Source organism: Lemur catta, chromosome 13, assembly GCF_020740605.2.
Source record: "Lemur catta isolate mLemCat1 chromosome 13, mLemCat1.pri, whole genome shotgun sequence".
Lineage (NCBI taxonomy): Eukaryota > Metazoa > Chordata > Mammalia > Primates > Lemuridae > Lemur > Lemur catta.
In genome coordinates this window covers 83,936,455-83,950,205 of record NC_059140.1, presented here as the reverse complement: position 1 = coordinate 83,950,205, position 13,751 = coordinate 83,936,455, and the positions used below count along the sequence as shown (strand labels likewise).

The 13,751-nt window shown below is 52.1% G+C and overlaps 3 long non-coding RNA genes across 3 annotated transcripts in view; all 3 read left to right on the top strand.

The window, feature by feature from the left end:
* The first annotated feature begins 1,765 nt into the window (after positions 1-1,765).
* On the top strand, positions 1,766-5,170 carry LOC123648963. Its single transcript, XR_006738849.1, has 3 exons — positions 1,766-2,293; positions 3,131-3,394; positions 4,874-5,170. It is a non-coding gene; the product is annotated as an uncharacterized LOC123648963 (long non-coding RNA).
* Positions 5,171-6,114: 944 nt separating this feature from the next.
* On the top strand, positions 6,115-10,622 carry LOC123649319. Its single transcript, XR_006738986.1, has 3 exons — positions 6,115-6,550; positions 6,889-6,974; positions 10,605-10,622. It is a non-coding gene; the product is annotated as an uncharacterized LOC123649319 (long non-coding RNA).
* The window catches only part of LOC123649317, a 68,717-nt gene continuing 65,586 nt past the window's right edge, over positions 10,621-13,751 (top strand). The window contains exon 1 of the long non-coding RNA XR_006738977.1: positions 10,621-10,756. This is a non-coding gene — a long non-coding RNA (uncharacterized LOC123649317). The remainder of the gene's footprint in view (positions 10,757-13,751) is intronic.

The following is a 13,751-nucleotide window of genomic DNA, read 5'->3' as shown; positions in this document are numbered from 1 at the left end:
GTAAGGCCGTTCCTCAGCACAGCTTTCACAAGGCACTTTGGACACCGCCTCCGGGAAGCCCTCCCTGACTGCAGCCCATCCACCCAACCCTTGGCCCTGGGCATCCCCTCGCTGGTCATCACTGCCCCAAATGGACATCTGCACACACCAATGTTTCCCCCTCTGGCCCCATGCCTGCATCCAAGGCGCACACGCACCCATCAGCCCAACAGCATATGCTGGGCCCATCTCATCAGATCACTCAGGCCTGTTGGGACGAGCCCCTGAAGCAGCAGAGGCTCTTGGTGGCTGAGGGTCCCTCTGGGCTGGGGGCTGGAGGTGGGCTTATGCTGCCACAGGTGCCCCAAAAAGCCCCCAGGGACTTGGCACTAGGCAGATCCACCCCACCCACCACAGGAGTGCCTCCCTGCGGGTGAGGGCTATAGCCCCCCAGGAGAGGTCTCTTTCCCCTAAAAACTGTCAAGGGCGACAGCCTGACAATGGAGTGGGCAGGTGGGGGGCACAGAGATCCTCCCAGGAGAGGGCGAGTGCCTGGGTGGGTCCCCACCGTCACACCCCCGGTGTGCATGTCCCATGTAGATGTCCCCACGTCCCATCCACCTGGGGGACAGCCAGTCTCTAGGTTCAGCCCCCACATGACAATGGGGAGAGGGTGTAGTTTCCAGGGAGGGTGACAGGGCCCCTACACACACACACTGCAGTGCAGGGAACAAAGGGGAAAAGGCCCCAGGGGCCTGCCAGCATTTCCCTCCACCTTCCCCCCCATCTAACCCCCCATCTGCACAAGAACCCAGCTTTAACAGGAGTGGGGGGCTCCCGACACAGGGCAGAGTCTCAGCTGGCATGTACCCCTGCTGACAGGTGGGCTCTGAGCTGCCCGCAAGGCCTCTGAGGGTGACTTCAGACCCCAGGGTCCCCTGGCACCTACTGCACCAGGGGAAAACAAGACATAATATCTCTTTTCTCTCTTCCATGTAGTTTTCATCACTTCCAATGCCTAGAAGATTCCAGAGAAGCCAGCTAGGCTGTGTGGGTCTAGGAAAGAGGATTCTGGACTAAATATGGCCCAGGGAAACAACAGTGGTTCTGCACAGAATGTTTTAGGGCATCCACGTGGCCAGGAGGGGTCCATTTGGTGAGCAGCACCAACGGTAAAATAACACCTGTGTGACCAGAGACTGTACCTGCCCCTCACTGAGCAAATTTTGGCTACCCCAATGTAATCTTCTCGCTTAACTGACTCTTGGACCTTTGGAGTTTACCAGAAAAGATGGATTTTTTGCAAGAAAAAGGATTTGAGATTCTGATCAGCCAGGGAGTTTTGACCTGCTCCGTTTCCGACCTGAGCTGATTCACTCCTCCTTAGCCAACCTGGTGGTCCCCCGCTCCGGAGAGGTCACCATGTTGATACTGAAGTTAGTGCGCACACCTGATGGGCACAGCGCACCACAGTCCAGAAGTCCTGGGCTCCAGCGATCCTCCCGCCTCAGCCTCCCGGGGAACTAGGACTGCAGGCGGCAGAGTTCCTGCCCCTGGACTCGCCACCCCCACCCCCACCTGCCCGGGGACTTGCCAGCCCCCTCCCACCTGCCCCCGGACTCGCCACCCCCCACACCTGCCCTGGGACTCACCACCCCCCCTGACACCCGCCCTGGGACTCGCCATGCCCTCCCACATCTGCCCCGGGACTCGCCACGCCCCTCCCACCTGCCCCGGGAATCACCGCCCCCCCCACTTCTCGCGGGCTCGCGGCCCCTCCCTGAAAGCCTGAGAGCTCCGCTAGCCGGAGATGGATTTGAGCAGCTGCTTTTCTCCATGTCTCTTCAATTAAAAATTCCTTCCTTACTTGGCAACCCTGGTCTCAATCATTGGATCTTTGTGCAAGGAGCAACTGGATCTAGACGCAAACCCCCTGCAGTGTGGACAACAGGAAGACTCTTCCAGAAGGTGCCATTGCTGCCAAGACCGCCAAGAAACCGCAGGGCCTGCACAAGTCCCAGGATCGGGACAGTGCACCCCGCAGGTGACGGAAAGAGCCGAAAGTTGGCGACAAAGGCCGGGGGACCACGGGAAGGGCCGAAGAGGTTTGGCAAAGAGAGCCAAAAGGCCTCAGGGAGGACCGAGTTACGACGGAGAGGGCCGAGGATGGACGGAAACCACCGAGGGTTGAGGAAGAGAGCCGAACGGCGGATGGGCGGCGGGGCCCTGCAGCCAAAGCTCCGGGGATGCACAGAAAGAACGTAGGGAGGAAAGGAGAGTGGCCAGGGGGCCCGCAGCGATGAGGGAGGGGACGGTAAGGAGGGCTGTGGGGGTGGCGGGGAGGGAGTGACTGGGCGGGCCCAGGGTGACACGGATTTCGGCAGAGCGGTCGGAAGGGAGGGGGCGGCAAGGGGTCCTGGAGAGGGTGGCTGGGCAGGGCAGGAGTGACCAGCTGTGTGGGGTGGTGGGGGGTGGCCCGCAGGGACTGACTGGGTAGGGGCCCGGGGCACAAGGTGGGCAGGGTGTGGCGGAGCTGTAGGGAGAGCTGGAGGTGGGGGTTCTGGGAGGTGGGGAAGCGGTAGGGAGGGGGGTGGGCAGGAGGCAGTGACTGGACAGGGAGTAGGAGGAGACCAGGTGTGTGGGGTAGGGAGGAGCTCTAGGGAGGGCCGGAGGTGGGGGTTAAAGGAGGTGTGGAAGCTGTAGGGAGGGGGGGTGGCCCAGAGGGAGTGACCAGGAGGAAGAGAGCCCCACTCTCAGCCAGTGGGGTGCACACCCCTTGCACATCCGAGGCGGCTCCCTTGCCCAGGGCCCCTGCACTGACACAAGACTGTGTGAGGTGGGGAGGGGCCTGGGGCTGCCTGCAGGTTGCTCTTCTGAATTCAAGTGAAGTTTGGGGAAGACACTTGGATACAAAACAGGAGAGGAGCCCTTTTACCTACAGTTTTTGAGGTTTTTAATGCAACTCACTCCCCTCAGTACAGCACATAGGGTAGATGTACCCACATTACACATGGGCGAGCTCAGGGGAGCTCATAGGAGACTTCAGGGTGGGAGACAGGAGCCTGGATGTGTCCAGAAATGACTGAGGCACACTGTGTGGGCAGAGAGAGCCAACCCTGGTGTCCTACCACCTTTCTCCTGTCACCTACAGCTCCCGCAGGAACCGCCTCCTGGCCCACAGCAGCAGAGACTCCAGCCATCACACACATGCTCCACACCTGACTGCAAGGAAGAGATGGAGAATGGCTGCTCCTCCCTTCCAGATCTGCCCAGGAATTCCAGTGGCCCCCTGCTCACCACTTAGTCCTGTACCCCCCCTGGGATGTGCAGGAGCCCAGGAGAAAAAGCCTTTTTAGATGCCCAGCCCAGCAAGTTCCTGGTCTCTTACAGAAAAGGAAGAAAGACATGCATCAAGGTAAGCTAAGTGGCTGTCACAGCCGCCAGCCCATTGGGACTCCTGGAGAGCCACCAGATGATCTGTTGTGTGTAGGCCACTCCCACCTGGGATTTAGGGAACCTGGGATATCACACAAATGAGCCCTGGTCTGCAGGCCTGTCCCCCCAGGGATTTAGGGAATCTGGGACAACCCAACAGATGAGCCCCAATCTGTAGGCCAGTCTACCAAGGGATTTAGGGAGCCTGGGACAAGCCACAGATGAGCTGTGGTCTATAGGCTACACCTCCTAGGGATTCAGGGAACCTGGTACAGCCCACAGATGAGCCCTGGTCTACAGGCCAGTCCCCCCAGTGATTTAGGGAACCTGAGACATCCCAAAAATGAGCCCTGGAATATGGACAGTCCCCCCAGGGATTCAGGGAACCTGGGACAGCCAACAGATGAGCTCCGATGTGCATATGAGTCCCCCCCTAAGGATTTAGGGAACGTGGGACAGTCCACAGATGAGCCCTGGTCTGGAGGCCAGTCCACCCAGGGATTTAGGGAAACTGGGACATCCCAATAGATGAGCCCTGGTCTGTAGACCAGTCCTCCCTGGGATTTAGGGAACCTGGGACATCCCACAGATGAGCCCTGGTCTGTAGGCCACTCACCAACCTGGGATGTAGGGAACATGGGACAGTGCACAGATGAGCCCTGGTATGTACAACAGTGCCCCTCAGGAATTAAGGTAACCTGGAACATTCCACAGATGGACCCTGGTCTGTAAGCCAGTGTTCCCCAGGGATTTGGGAACCTGGAACAGCCCACAGAGGAGCCCTGGTCTGTAGGCCAGTCTCCCCCCACCCCCAGGGATTTAGGGAACCTGGGACATCCCACAGATGAGCTTTGGTCTGTAGGCCAGTCCCTGCAGGGATTTAGGGAAGCTGGGAAATCCCATAGTTAATCCCTAGTCTGTAGGCCAGTCCCCCCAGGGATTTAGGGAAGCTGGGACATCCCACAATTAATCCCTGCTCCTTAGGCCAGACTCCCCCAGGGATTTAGGGAACCCGGGAAAGCCTAGATATGATTCCTGGTCTGTAGATCCATGCCCCCAGGGATTTAGGGAACCTGGGATGTTCCACAGTTGGGCCTTGGTCTGTAGGCCCATCTCCCCCTGTGATTTAGAGAACCTGGGACATCCCACAGATGAGCCCTGCTGTGTAGGCCAGTCCCCCCAGGGATTTAGGGAACCTGGGACTTCCCACAGTTGAGCCTTGGTTTGTAGGCCAGTCCCCCCCTGAAATTTAGAGAATCTGGGACATCCCACAGGTGAGCCCTGGTCTGTTCGCCAGTCACCCTTGGGATATAGCAAATTTGGGACATCCCGCAGATGAGCCCTAGTCTGTATGCCAGTCACCACCTGGGATGTAGGGAACCTGAGACAGCCCACAGATGAGCCCTGGTATGTAGGCAAGTCACCCCCAGGAATTAAGGGAACCTGGAATATTCCACAGATGATCCCTGGTTTCTAGGACAGTGACGCCCAGGGATTTGGGAACCTGGGACAGCCCACAGGAAAAGCAAGGTAAGCAAGAGCAAGCATTGTTGTTCAGACTTAAGTGGTGCCCTTCCGCATTGCTAAGAATCCCTCATGATATAGTCATCCTTCTCTTCTTGGTATGAGAGGGAGACACCTTTACAAATGGAAGTAGGTCTCCTTCACAGACGTAAATTTCCCTGACAAAAAGGTAACTTCTGGCCTGTTTTCAGAGCTTCTCCTGGGTCTGCAGTGTTTCAAAATTATCAGCTCAAAATAATCTTTACGTTGGGCTGGGCATGTTGGCTCATGCCTATGATCTCAACATTTTGGGAGGCCAAGGCAGGAGGCTCCGTGGAGCCCAGGAGTTCAAGACCAGCCGGGGCAATACAGCAAGGACCCATCTGTACACACACATAAAAAATTATTTGACAGTGGTGGCTCATGCTTGTAGTCCCAGCTACTTGGGAGGCTGAAGATGGCTTCAGCCTAGAAGTTCAAGGTGGCAGTGATCTGTGTTCATGCCACTGCACTCCCACCTGGGTGACAGAGACCCTGTCCAAAACAATAACAACAAGAAAAAGAGCTATATCTTGGGGTGGCATATTCTAGTCTTCTACGCTGGCTTCCAAAGTGACTGTGTACCATTATGCATTCTACCAGCAATGAATGAGAATTCCTGCCTTTCCTCCAGCAATGGTTTGTCCTTTTTTAAAAAAAAAAAAAAGTTTAGTCATTCTAGGAGGCGTGCTGTGGTATCTCATTGCTGCTGTAATCTGCTGTTTCCTAATGATATATGATGCTGAGCATCGTCTTTTATGATTATTTGTCATCTATGTATCTTCTTTGGTCAGGTGTGTGTTGAGATCTGTACCCCTTTGTAGTCAGGGTGTTTGTCTTCTTATTGTTGAGTTTTAAGAATTCTTTTTATATGTAGAATATGAATTATTCCTCCAGTATGTATTTTGCACATATTTCTTATCATTCTGTGGTTTGTCTTTTTATTCTCTGAACTTGGTCTTTCACAGAGTATAAATATTGAATGTTATCAAAGCCATGGTATTATTTTTTCTGTTGTGGATGAGATTTTTGTTGTTGTTGTTGTGTGTTAAAACCCATCACCAAACCCAAGCCACGTAAATTTTCTTCTGTGTTTCTTTTCCGAATCTTTAAAGTTTTGCATTATAGTTGAAGTCTGAGGATGATTTTGAATGAATTTTAATATCAGTTGTAAAGTTTATATTTACACTTATTTCATTCCATATGTTTTCCTCTTAATTGTTCCCTCCCTCACGGTTTTTCTGAAAGACACAGGACAGTGAACCCATCTGAGTTTGAATTTCCAGATCCTGGCTCCGAAGACGCTGGACTCGGAATTTAACTGGTTCCCCAGCAAGGCCAGGAGGGAGTGCTCCCCACTGTAGGCCCCGCCCCATGAGCACCAAGGGCTTCCGTGCCTGGGCGGGCTGGCAGGGGGTGGAGCGCCCGTCATGCCCTGCGGCTTTGCACGGGGTGTTTCACCTGGCGTGAGAGGACGCAGTGCCGCCATGTTAGCGTCGCCCCACAGGAGCTGCTTCTGTGCCGCCTGCCGGCCTGGCCTCAGACCACAGCGAGTGCGACCTCTTTGTCCTTACTCAGACGTGAGGCCCTGAGGGTGAGTTCAACCTTCCTGTCTGAGCCCCAAGGGCACCGCCTTCCTGTCCTCAGCCGGGCCGGTCCTCAGAGACGCGGGAGGGGCTCCGTGTGGACATTTGGAAATGGGGTACCCACAGTTTCCACCACACTGAGGTCCCCCACGCCCAGGACGTGGTGGCCACGGGTGTGACGTCCACGCGGTGGCCTCTCCACCCTAATTGGGTATCAGATTTTGAGCTGGACGTGGGTCTGGCTCAGCCTCTGTGAGAGAGTGCGTTGTCATCTCTGTTTCACTGCCAGGGTGTTCAGGTGGTTGTTCACAAACGTAGTTTCCTTACAGTAATTTCCTCCTTCCAGAGAATGTGCCATCGCAGCGGAAAGTCCTCTGTGTCCTGCCTTCAGAGCCTCCAGCATCATTGCTGTATGAGGTCTGCTACTTCACGGTAAGTACTCCAGTGTGTTTTACTGTGTGTTTTGCAGCAGCCACATGCTCCCAGGTCATCACCGTTAACCCCAAATCAGGAAATACACCTTTCTCCCTGACAATCCAATCCACCAGGCCCGCTTCACTGCGTTCCCCAAGTGGGAGAAAAATGTTTCTTTCCCTTCGGTTCCAGTTTTCTTTTTCTGGAACTGTTTCTGAGACTATCCCTCAGTTTCCCAGCCTTGGCAGATCTAAAGAGCAGAGATGACTCCAAGGTGGGTGTGGGCAGTGCTTCCTCTGAGCAGCACAGGACTGCCATGGCTTGTAGACCCTGGGCAGTCCTGCCTGCTACCCTCTCCCATGCAGTCTACCCCAGCTGCCTGCAGTCTACTCTAATTTCATTTTTAGGTGCACAGAAGGCTTTTGGTGTCTCGGGTCTTTTATTCATGTTCTGTCAACCTGTCCACACATTGGACACCCTTAGCAAATTTTCTAAGACTTTGCCTAGCTAGACCCTTAAAGTCACAGCAGTTTGTAATATCTAACAGTAGAAAAAGTGGATGATGTGATTTTTCAAAAGACAAAAAGATTTCTCTTTTTATTTCATTCTTTTGAGACAGAGTCTCGCTGTGTTGCCTGGGCTGGAGTGCCATGGCATCAGCCTAGCTCACAGCAACCTCAAACTCCTGGGCTCAAGCCGTCCTTCTGCCTCAGCCTCCCAAGTATCTGGGACTACAGGCATGTGATACCATACCCGGCTAATTTTTTCTATATATTTTTAGTTGTCCAGCTCATCTTTTTCTGTTTTTAGTTGAGATGGGGTCTCGCTCTTGCTCAGGCTGGTCTCGAACTCCTGAGTTCAAATGATCCACCCACCTCGGCCTCCCAGAGTGCTAGGGTTATAGGCATGAGCCACCGCTCCCGGCCACCCCCTAAAAAATTATTATTTGATATATCATGTGTAAGAATCACCTTCGATTTATATATATACCAAGGAAATAGTAGCTAAACACAGAGTTCGTATTTGGGATAATCAGTATAGAAAAATTAAATCTCACTGCCAAAGGAAAGGCAAATGGCCCAGTTGATCATGGAAACTTCATGAGAGTTTACTGAACCACATATTACCTTACTGTAATTCTCTAGCTGTGTGTGTGCGCATGTGTGTGCACACCAGTTGCAAGGTATCTCAAGTTTGCACACTTATGTTTACATCACCAATCGATATAGTTAAATGATAAAGTCCTAGTCCATATTATGACAATGTATATAAATATTTGAAAGGACCTTTTAAAATTTCACCATTTTTACCACTTATGAATATATAATTCAGTGGAGTGTCATACATTGCCCATGTTGTGCCACCACGTATTTATTAATAGTTCCAAATTTTTTTTTCTTCTGCTGAAGGAAACTCAAAGCCCGTTACGAAGTCACTTACGTTTCCCTGTCCCCCAAGTCCCTGGCAAGCACTAATCTATTTTTCATCACCATGGATTTGCCTGCTCTGGACATTTCATACAAATGGATTCATATAATATGTCACCTTTTGTGTCTGATTTCTTTCACTTAGGACATTTTTGAGGTTCATCCATGTTGTGATATACATCAGTACTTCATTCCTTTTTTCTGTAGGATTAAATACATACAGCATTCATCATTCTTTTTTTTTTTTTTTTTTTTTTGAGACAGAGTCTCGCTTTGTTGCCCGGGCTAGAGTGAGTGCCATGGCGTCACCCTAGCTCATAGCAACCTCAAACTCCTGGGCTTAAGCGATCCTATTGCCTCAGTCTCCAGAGTAGCTGGGACTACAGGCATGCGCCATGATATGCCCAGCTAATTTTTTCTATATGTATTTTTAGTGGTTCAGGTAATTTTTCTTTCTATTTATAGTAGAGATGGGGTCCTGCTCAGGCTGGTCTCAAACTCCTGACCTCAAGCGATCTACCCGCCTCGGCCTCCCAGAGGGCTAAAATTACAGATGTGAGCCACCTCGCCTGGCCTAGCATTCACCATTCTTAAGTGCACACTTTAGTGGCATAAACCACATGCACATTGTTGCGTAACCATCACCACCATCCATCTCCAGAATTTCTTTCATCTGCCCCAAGTGGAACCCTGTACTCGTTAAACACCCACTTTGTATTTTCTCTTCTCCAAGCCCCTGGAAACTACTCCAGCTACCTCATAAGTAGAGCATACTCTATTTGTTGTTGTGTGCCTGGGTTGTTTCACTTAGCACGATGTCATTACGTAAGTCAGAATTTCCTCATTTTTAAGGCTGAGTTATATTTCATTGTGATGGATGGACCACATTTTATTTTTCTACTCATCTGTCAGTGGACACTTGTATTGCTTCCACCTTTTGGCACAGTGAATAATGCTGCCATGAATGTGGGTGTTCAAGTCCCTGTTTTCAATTCTTTTCAGTATATACCCAGAAGTGGAATCACTGTGTTGTAAGTGAATTCCATGCTTAATTTTTGAGGTACTGCCATATTGTGTTCCATAACAACTGCTCCATTTCAGTTTTCTCTTTCCTTTTTATGGCTGAATAATATATCAGGTTATGATATACCTAATTTTGCTTATCCATCCATCTGTTGATGGATGTTTGGGTTGTTTGCACCTTTCAGCTATTGTGAACAGGGTTGTTATAAATATTCATGTATAAGTTCTTGTTTGAACACTTGTTTTCTAATCTTTGGAGTATGTACCTTGGAATGGAATTGTTGAGCTATGGTAATTCTGCATGTAAATTTTTGAGGGAAGATTCAACTAGTTTACACAGCCTGTAGCATTTTATACTTCTACAAGCAGTGTTTAAGGGTATCCAGGTTTTCTGTATCCTTGCCAACAGATATCTTTAATTTTTTTTAACAATAGCCTTTCAAGCGTATGTGAGTGGGTATGTCATTGTGGTGTGAATTTGAATTTCAGATGACCTGTGACCTGGGCATGGACTCTGAGCAGGGCCAGTTGTTTCTGTCAGGACGACCTGTGACCCTGGCCTGGACTCTTAGCAGTCACAGTTGGTGGAGTCCATGAGGACAACCTGCGACATTGGTGCAGATTCTGCGCAGGCACAGTTTCTGGTGTCTGTCAGGGAGTGATCAGGAGGCGGGGGGTCCCCACTCTCAACCATGGGGTGTGCACCCTTGCACATCCTGGGCTGCTCCCTTGCCCAGGGTGCCTACAGTGACACAGGACTGTGTGACGTTGGGACGGCCTGGGGGCTCTGTGCAGGTTGCTCTTCCAAATTCAAGTGAAGTTTGGGGAAGACACTTGGATACAAAACAGGAGAGGGGCCCTTTTACCTACAGTTTTTGAGGTTTTTAATGCAACTTGTGTCTCTCAGTACAGAACATAGGGTACATGTAGGCACATTAGAGACCGGTGAGCTTAGAGTAGCTCACGGGAGTGAGACGTCAGGGTGGGAGACAGGAGCTTGTATGTGTCCAGAAATGACTGAGGCACCCTGTGTGGGCAGAGAGAGTCAACCCTGGATTCCTAGCGCCTTCTTACTGCCTCCCACAGCTCCTACTGCAACCACCTCCTGGCCTACAGCAGGAGGGGCTCCGGCCATCACACACACGCTCCACACCTGATAACGAGAAAGACATGGGTAATGGCTGCTCCTCCCTTCCAGGTCAGCGCAGGAATTCCAGTGGCCCTCTGCTCATCACTGAGTCCTGTCCCCACCCTGGAATGTGCAGGAGCCAGGGAGAAAAAGCCTTCTTACATGCCCTGCCCACCGAGTTCCTGATCTCTTACAGAAAAGGAAGAAAGACATGCATTAAGGTAACCTAAGTGGCTGTCACAGTCGCCCACAAATTGGGACTGCTGGGAGAGTCTCCAGATGTTCTGTGGTCCGTAGCCCAGGTACCCCAGGTATTTAAGCACCCTGGGACATCCCACACATGAGCTCTGGTCTGTAGCCCAATTCTGCCAAGGTGATTTAGGAAACCTGATACTTCGCATAGATGAGCCGTGGTCTGTAGACCAGTCCCTCCAGGGATTTAGGGAACTGGGACAGCCTACAGTGGAGCCCTTGTCCTTAGGCCAGTGCCACCAAGGGATTTAGGGAAACTCAACAGCCTAGAGATGAGCCCTGGTCTGTGTACAGGTACCTCCAGGGGTTTAAGGAACCTGGGACAGCCCACAAATCAGCCCTGGTTTGTAGACCAGTCCCACCAGGGATTTAGGGAACCTGGGAAATTCCACAGATGAGCCCTGGTCTGTAGATGAGTCCACCCAGGAATTTAGAGACCTGGGACATCCCACAGATGAGTCCTGGTCTGCAGGGCAGTCCCTTCAGGGATTTAAGAAACCTGGGACATCGCAAGATGAGCCCTGGTGTGTAGGCCAGTCCCCTGAGAAATTTAGGGAACATGCGAAATCCTGCAGATGAGCCCTGGTCTGTAGGCCTGACCTCCGAGGGATTTAGGGAACCTGGAACATCCCAGAGCTATGCCTTGATTTCTAGGCCAATACCCCAGGGATTCAGTGAACCTGTGATATCTGAATACATGAGCCCTGGTCATAAGGCCAGTCCCTCCAGGTATTTAGGGAACCTGAGACATCCCATAGATGAGCCCTGGTCTGTGGGCCATTCCCCGCCTGAAATTTAGGGAACCTAGGAGAGCTCACAGATGAGCCCTGGCATATAAACCGGTTCTCTCCAGGGATTTAGGGAACATGGGACATCCTGCAGATGAGCCCTGGTCTGTACGCCAGTACCCCAGGGATTCAGGGAACCTGAGACATCCCAATAGATGAGCCCTGGTCATAAGGCCAGTCCCTCCAGAAATTTGGGGAACCTGGGACATCATACAGATGAGCCCTGGTCTCTAGGCCAGTTCTGCCAGGGATTTAGGGAACCTGGGACATCCCACACCTGATCCTGGGTCTGTTCACCAGACCCCCAGGAGTTTGGGGGAACCTGGGAAACCTCTGGTTTGTGGACCAGTCCCCCCAGGCATTTAGGGAACCAGGAACAACCCACAGATTAGCCCTGGTGTGTAAATCAGTCCCTAAGGGGGTTGGGCAACCTGAAACAGCCCACAACTGAGCCCTGGTCTGTAGGCCAGCCCCCCCAGGGATTTAGGGGACCTGCGACAGCCCACAGAGGAGCACTGCTCTGTAGGCCAGCCTCTCAGTGATTCAAGGAACCTGGGACAGCCCACTGATGAACCCTGGTGTGTAGGTCAGACTGCCCCAGGAATTTACATAACGTAGGACATCCCAAAGATCAGCCCTGGTCTTTACGCCAGTCTGCCCCAGGGATTAGGGAACCTGGGACATCCCACAGATGAGCCCTGGTCTAGAGTCCTGTCCCACACAGGGATTTAGTGAACCTGGGACATCCCACAGATCAGCCCTGGTCTGGAGTTTTGTCCCCCCAGGGATTTAGGAAATCTAGGACATCCCAACGGATGAGCCCTGGTTTGTAGGTCAGACCCCAAGCGATTTCGGGAATGTAGGACAGTGCACAGATGAGCCCTGGTCTGTAGGCCAGTTCCCTGAGGGATTTAGGGAACTTGGGAGAGCCCACAGTTGAGCCCTGATCAGTAGACAGTCCCCCAGCAATTTTGGCAACCACGGACACCCCACAGAGGATCCCTGGTCTGTGGGCCAGTCCTCCGAGGGATTTAGGTAACCTGAGACAGCCTATAGATGAGACCTGCTCTCTAGATCGGTACATGGAGGGATTTAAGGACCTGGGATATCCCACAGATGAGCCCTGGTCCATAGGGCAGTTCCCACCCAGGGATTTAGGAAACATGGGACATCCCACAGATGAGCCCTGGTCTGGAGTCCTGTCCTCCCTAGGGATTTAGGAAATCTGGGCATCCCAACAGATGAGCCCTGCTGTGTAGGCCAGAACCCAAGGGATTTAGGGATACTGGGACATCCCGCAGATGAGCTTTGGTCTGTAGGCTGGTTTCCCCAGGGATTTAGGGAACCTGGTCCAGCCCAGAGATGAGCCCTGGTCTGTAGTACAGTCTCCCTAACAGATTTACAGAACTGGCAACAGTCCACAGATGAGCCCTGGTCTGTAGACCAGTCCTTAAAGGGATTTAGGGAACATGGGACATCCCACAGATGATCTCTGGTCTGTAGGCTACTCCCCCCAGGGATTTAGGGAACCTGAGACATCCCACAGATGAGTCCTGGACTCTACGCCAGTCTTCCAAGGGATTTAGGGAGACTGGCACACCCAACAAATGAGCCCTGGTCTGCAGACCAGTCACCCCAGTTATGTAGGGAACCTTGGACATCCCACAGATGATCCCTGGTCTGTAGGCCAGTCCCTGCAGTGATTTAGGGAACCTGGGAAATCCCATAAATGAGCCTTGGTCTATAGACAGTCCCCTCAGGGATTTGGGGAACTTGGGACACCCCATAGATGAGCTCTGGTGTGTAGGTCAGACCCCCTCAAGTATTTAAGGAACCTAGGACATCCCACAGATGATCTCTGGTTTTTAGGTCAGTCCTCCCAGGGATTTAGGGAACTTTGGATTGCCCACAGTTGAGGCCTGGTATGTAGACTGTCCCTCAGTGATTTCGGCAATGTGGGACACATTAAAGATGAGCCCTGGTCTCCTGACTAGTCTCTCCAGGGACTTAGTGAACCTGTGACAGGCCACAGATGAGCCCTGGTCTACAGACAGTCCCTCCAGGGATTTAGGGAACCTGGGACATCCCACAGATTAGCCCTGGTTTGTACACCAGTTATCAAAGGTATTTGGGAAACCTTGGACATTTCACAGATGAGCTCTGGTCTGTAAGCCAG